The 7,066-nt window shown below is 39.0% G+C and overlaps 1 pseudogene; it reads right to left on the bottom strand.

Moving 5' to 3' along the window:
• Window positions 1-5,130: 5,130 nt before the first annotated feature.
• Window positions 5,131-6,071, bottom strand: LOC104858231 (annotated as a pseudogene).
• Between the last annotated feature and the right edge of the window lie 995 nt (window positions 6,072-7,066).

The raw sequence follows: 7,066 nt of genomic DNA, 5'->3' as shown, positions 1-7,066 counted from the left end.
TGAGACCAACATGAGGGCCAGTCACTGAGGACATGGCCTGGCCTGGGGCCAAGGTGAAGACAGAGCCCTGTTAGCACTGAGATCTCTGCAGGCTGCCCTGGGGAGGACCAGGAAGGTTCATCCAGACCTCAGGGGCTGTGCAGCTCTGGTTTGTCCTGGAGCCTTTGGTGTCCATGCTGTAACTGAAGGCCTGCATGGGGATGACACACCTGTACGTACTGATCATTTCCCACTTTTTATACAAGTACAGGAAAGTGAAATTAGTTTGATAAAAACACAATTAAAAACTCATAGTGTCACACAATTAATATTATATAGATTCAAATTTTCCTTTCTTTTCAAAATGCCCATAAAATTGTGAAACAGTTTTTCTTATTAAATCAATCATCAAATGACATTACTATGGATATGGAAGTGCATTACTCAAAGAATATTATGAAGCTGCGTGTGGTGCCTCACACCTGTTAACTCAGCACCCGGGAGGTAGAGGCAGGAGGGTTTCCAGGAGTTCAAGGCCAGCCTGAGCTACATAATGAGTTCAGGGCCAGCCTCAGCCATAAAGTGAGACCTTGACTGGAACCCCCCCCCAAAAAATATATATATACATATATATATATATGTATATTATATATACATATATATATATATATATGTATATATATGTAGTGAAACTAAATTTTATTGCGTATTGTTTCTTCCGTATTCATTTAACTTTCACACTTTCTCAGAAATGAAATAATTTTGCCTCCTCTTTAGAAAATGATAATATTATTTTTTTCTTTTGAAGGACTTAAAAATATTTGTGCTTTTAATTTTCTTTACCAAGAAAATTCCAGAAGTCCAAAGGCACAGATTTTGCAATATCCTTACTGATGAGAATCTAATGAATTTATTTTTTCTTTCGAACATTTTTACCACATTTTTGAAGTATGTAAGGATTACGTTCATTGTGGGAAGTTGTTTCATGTACACAATGCATCTGAATGCTTTTCATGTCACCTTCTCTTTGTCTTCATGTCACCTCCTTCTATCCTTTAGTTTTCTTTCTTTTCACAGAAGATCTCTCCCTCAGTATTTCCTAGTAGCTATGTTTCATTTCACACTGAATTGCTTACAATTTGGATTTTCATGTAGGAAAATCACATAATATTTAAGATTGTGTATCTCATTTATTTTTCTCAGCATTATAATCTCAAATTACTTTCATTTCCCTACAAATGACACAAGTTTATCCCTCTTTATGGAAGAGTAGTCCTCCACTTCATATAACTTCTTTATTTTCTTTCGCCATTCATCTGTTAACAATAATGTGCTTCCCAGATTCTTAGAATTGCAATATAACTTGAAATCTGGAATTGTGTTTCATCCTATTTACTCTTTGCCCTGGATTTCTTTGGATATTTCCATTGGCTAATCTGTGGATCTTTTGCTTCAATATCAATTTAGGAATCTATTTTCTTTTTCTGTGAGGAGTGCTAATGTGAGTTGGATTGCTGTTACACTAAATGCACATGCGAGTGTTAAGAATGGACATTTAGACCAGACCCAGAGAGGATCCAAGGACCCCAGAGGGGTTCTCTTCACCTGCCTGCCTGCCTGAGATCTCCCTGCAGGTGGGCGACCTCCCGGACTGTGCAACAGCAGACACAGTAAGGAAGGTAGCTGCGTGGGTGCCTTGAAACTCCCCCATGACCTGCCCCCACCCCGTTGTCAAACCTCCTGATTGGGCCAGTCTTTGGACCAACTCTGCAGAGGCATAGGTTCTCATGAAGGGTAGTTTTCTGAGCTCCCAACTTTGAACATCTTTAAAGAAAGGGCAGGGGAATCCTGTAATAGAACTGAGTGGAGTTCAACCCTGAGTGTTGGGAAACTCAAGTTAGGCCTTGTGGACTGAGTTCAGTCTCAGTCATGGGGAACTGCCACTGACTAGCCGAGACCAGTGGACTGGGTTCTGCATATGGCTGTACATGTGGTATAATATGAGAACAGAGACATAGTCTGAAAGAGACCCTTCAAATTCTTTTTTCCCCTCTTTTTTCTTTTCCTCATTCCACCCTAAAATTTCTTTCTTTTCTCTGTCCTCTCTCTCCAACTCACTCTCTTGCTCCACCATATTATCCCTCATCTCGCTTTGTATTCCTGCTCCTGCCCTAACTCAGACCTCTTCTTTTGTTATTTTTTTCTTTTTTGGGGGGTTTCTCTTTATGTTCTTTTCTCCAGTCATTTTACCTCTTTCATGGCTCTGTACCTTCAAAGGAAGGCAAGTGCCTGTTATTGTTAAGGGGATATATTCTTGTCCTTATTCCTGCACTCTCTCTATCCCCCCTGAAGTTAATAGTTTTGTTAAGATAGTAAGGTAATTCTACATCCTCTGGATTCACTTCAAACCTGCTCCAGTTCTTTCTCTTATCTACTCCTCTGGTCCTAACTCAGTCTAACCCCCCATCCTAAATGGTAAAGATGCTATATTGAAAAACATATTCACTGCAAACATATTATGGGCTGCTTCTTGATATTAATTTAATTCACATGGGTTAAAGGTGATGCATGAAGGACTACCACAAGTGGTCAGTATGCAAGCTGTGCCTGATCTATTGGGCTGCTGAATGTATCAATTGGGATAAAGGGTTGTGATTGATTTAAAGAGTCGTTTTCTCTGATATTATGAAAATGAGGATGTGTATGAGTCAATAGAAACTCAAAAGCTAAAACGCAACTATATCTGGAAGATTTAAGTAATACCCAGAAATTAAAGAAGGACAACCCAACAACAAAAATAAAAATGAGAAAACACTTAAGCAAGACACAAAGACAGATTTCCAGCTCACCAATGGCAAACAGTAGGACAAATGAGGATGAAAAGTCTGATAGTGAACCAACAGGACACCCTGGACCCATAGCACAGGAGGTAACAAAACAAATCAATCAGGCTCTAGAAAAATTCAAATCAGAAATAATGTCCCAGTTAACCAGAGAGATGATGGGCAAAATGGAAGTCACGATTTGAGACTCTAGAATAGAAACTGACAAAAAAATAGATGAGCTCAAGACCATGATAGAAGCCATGAAGACTCAGCATAAGAAAGAAATGGAAACAATGAATGCCCAACAGAGGAAAGAAATGGAATCCATAAAACAGATTCAAACCAATATCCAGATTAAAAACTCTATTGAAAGTGTATGCAACAGAATAAAAGATTGCGAAGATAGAATTTCAGATATAGAAGATAGGATTGCAATCAGTGACCATGAAAAAAGAAGGCTCTTAAAAACAGTAAGGGATCATGAGAAATCAATCCAACAACTTCTAGACGATACAAAGAAAAATAACATAAGACTGATAGGAATTCATGAAAAAACAGGAGAAAATGCAAATGACCTAAAAAAGCTCTTCACAGAATTAATGACAGAAAACTTCCCAAACAGAAGGAAAGAATTAGACATACAGATAAGTGAGGCATATAGAACCCCAACTAGCCATGATCAAAAAAAATCTACACCTAGACATATAATAATCAAGATTCCAGAAATCCAACAGAAAAACAAAATACTACAAGCAGTAAGAGAAAAGAAACAAATCACATGCAAAGGAAAGCCCATTAGAATCACAGCAGACTTTTCAACACAAACCCTTAGGTCAAGGAGAGCCTGGAGTGAGGTATTCCAAGTCCTAAAAGAAAAGAACCTCCAACCTAGACTGATGTATCCTGCAAAACTCTCTTTCAAAATAGATGGGGAAATAAAATACTTCCATGACAAAGAGCACCTGAGAAATTTCATGAACACCAAACCAGCACTGCAAGGAATTCTAAACAATATCCTAGAAAAGGACAACGAAGTTCACAATAACATGAGGCCCAACAGACCAAATCAAATAGGCAAGGCAAGAAACTAAAAGGAGATGGGAGAAAAAGTAAAAAGAGTCAACAAAAGGACAATAACATGACAAGAATAAGTCAGAATATATCAGTTCTAACTATCAATGTTAATGGCCTCAATTCACCAATCAAGAGAAATAGACTGGCAGAATGGATTAAGAAGCAAAATCCAACAATATGTTGTATACAAGAAAAACACCTAGAGCAAAAGGAAGCCCATAGACTGAAAGTGAAAGGATGGAAAACAATTCTCCATGGGTCAGGAGCCCAGAAAAACGCAGGAATGAGAGCTCTTTCCTCCTGACTGGCGGGGACCACATTCCCGCAGGACAGGTCTCCTTCTTCACGCACTTCCTGATGAGCACTCTCTGTGACACCCCCACTCTTCCATATCTATTTCTCGATGTCTGTCAGGTGTGAGTGGCAAAGCTCTGCTCCACTGCAAAATAGAGATCATGTCATTTCACATTTTCTACCTGCTGTGTTTATTTTTGACTCTGGCGAAGAGCTAGAAGTTGCAAGGGGCCAGTTCTGGTGAAGAAAGTGCAGGAAAATGCTGTTATATTTTAGAGTTAGACTTTCCCCTGGATTTTACCTCACAGTAGAATTCTCTGAAATTTCTGTCCTTTCTCAAAAGTACAGTCAAACAGATGACTTCCATAACTGTGCCTGTACTGACAGCATCAGTAGAACAAGTGTATGAATCATGGGAGAGGATTTCAGTGAGGATTAATGGCAATGAGTACTTTAGTAGAAATGTAAAAATTGAAACATACATATTGTCATCATTTCTTGTAGTAACATATTAATTGTACAAGATTTTACATATTAAGCTTAATAAACTAGCCCAAATTACAATAATATCTATAATGGACAGTTTTAACAGGGCAGAAAAACATATATACACTCATATTAACTTTTGGTCATATCTCACATTTCAAACATATGCTCTATTCCCCATATTCTCATATCCTATCATATTCTCATATCCGCATATTCTAAAACATTTTCACATTTTCCATTTAATTTCTCCAAGGTCTTAAAGTATTGTGCTCACATTAATAAATCACCGAGGTTCATTATGTTGATGAGGCAGAAGCCAAAAGAAAAAGAAAGGAACATTATTATCTAGAATACACAATGACAGTAAGACATTTTAAAGATTTAAAAGTTACACATTAGCTCCAGAGACTTTTAAATTATATATTTTCATGTGAATCCCACTAATAAGCATAGGGAGGAAAACATGTACCTACATTTTCAGAGAGCAAATGCTCTGAGTCACTCTCTTCAGGGCCCCCAGCACCTTCTTGTTCCTCAGGCTGTCGAACACGGGGTTGAGCAATGGGGTGAGGGTGGTGTAAAAGCTAGTTACCACCTTGTCCTCTTCAGGAGATCTGAGGGATTTGGGGTGGAGATAAGTGTAAGCAAAGGGTGCAAAGTAGAAAGTCACCACAGTGAGGTGGGCACTGCAGGTGGAATAGGCCGTTTTCCTGCCTTCCCGTGAGTGCATGAGACATCAAGGAGCACTTTCCCATAGGAAGCCAGGATGACCAAGAAAGGAAACGGGAGAAAGATGACAATGCTGAAGTGCACAGAATACTCATAGACCCAGATGTCCTCACAGGCCAGAGTCAGTATGGCTGGGATATCACAGTAGAAATGATCGGTGGCCCTGGACCTGCAGTAAGGGATGTGGAGGACAAAGACTGTGTGGGCACAGCAGTTGACAGCACCCATGGCCCAGGATCCCAGGATCATCAGCACACACACTCTTCTGTTAATGCGAATGGGGTACTGCAGAGGGAAGCAAATAGCCACGTAACGGTCATAGGACATCGACATCAGGAGCAGTCCTTCTGAACCTGCTAAAGTCCCAAAAAAGAAAGTCTGAACCCCACATCCAATGAAGGAGATGGACTTGTTCCCAAGCAGGAAATCAGAAGCCATCTTGGGCACAGTGGTGCAGATGTAAATGAGGTCCATGAGGGAGAGGTGACTGAGCAGGAAGTACATGGGTGTGTGGAGCTGGGCATCCAGGAGGATGAGCAGGACCATGCACAGGTTGCCAGTCAGGGCCAGCAGGAAGATGGGGATGGTGAGAGTGAAGAGGAAAAGGCCAAGGCTGGATGGGGGGAACAGGCCAAGGAGGATGAAGTCAGTAGAGGTCTGATTGTAGTTTTCCAGGGAGAATCAGTATGGTTCATCCTAAACATAGACACAGTAGTGAATAAGTATAGATCATTATCGAATTTGACAGATTCCATAGTATATTTACTTCATGATTTCATCCTGTATTGCAAACATTTTGAAATGTGAAAGTGAGTATCTATTGATAATTAGCCAATTTCTAAAAAGTCCTAGTGTAACTAGCAAATGACTTATGCATAACTTCTATATATCTTCAATAAAGAATTAATTTTGAAAAAGTATGAATGAAAACATTTCTATTTTATGAAATCTCCATTTATTACATAAAAGTTTTGTAAGATACCTTAGATGTTACGGAGCAATGTTTCTATTTTGAGTTCACAGCATATGAAATGCTTTGCTGCCTCATTCTGATTCATACCACATCCTAATCTCATTTATGTTCAACATTTATGCTAGAAAATCTTAAAAGTGTACCTTTTTTTCTTTACATTATTAATAAATGTTAATACCCCATGAATGGTTTATTCTTGAACAGTCTTTCAGATTTAAATCTATAATCTTACTCTGGAAACACTTATTTTAAAAAATGCTGGCCCTTCTTTTATAGAGATCAGCCAATATTACCATATAAAAATTCCTTTATGTCTGGAATCACCATAGGAGTTCTTTCTACGTAAATCTACTATTTATGCTAATTGCCTTGCACCTCTTGTATGAAGTTGTACTGATTCATATGTTTTAGATTCATTGTTGAGCATGACATTTTTCTCGCAATTCTGCCATCCCCAGAAGTTTTATAGTTCTCCGAATTTCTACATGAACACATCCCCATGGCATCGGGGCCCATGGAAAGAGGCTCAGTACCTGTCATTGTTTGGAAGGCAGCTATGCTCATCTCTCTACCAGCCACCCATCTGTCATCATTTGGAAAATGAAAATCACCATCGCAATGAAACACAGTGTGCCTTCAGTAGGAAAGCTTTCATCAATGAACCAAATAAAACAATATATATTTTGCTGAATGTGTAGAGAAA

This window comes from Fukomys damarensis, unplaced genomic scaffold (genome assembly GCF_012274545.1).
Source record: "Fukomys damarensis isolate Sample0158 unplaced genomic scaffold, DMR_v1.0_HiC HiC_scaffold_3, whole genome shotgun sequence".
NCBI lineage: Eukaryota > Metazoa > Chordata > Mammalia > Rodentia > Bathyergidae > Fukomys > Fukomys damarensis.
This window is presented reverse-complemented; position numbering and strand designations above follow the sequence as displayed.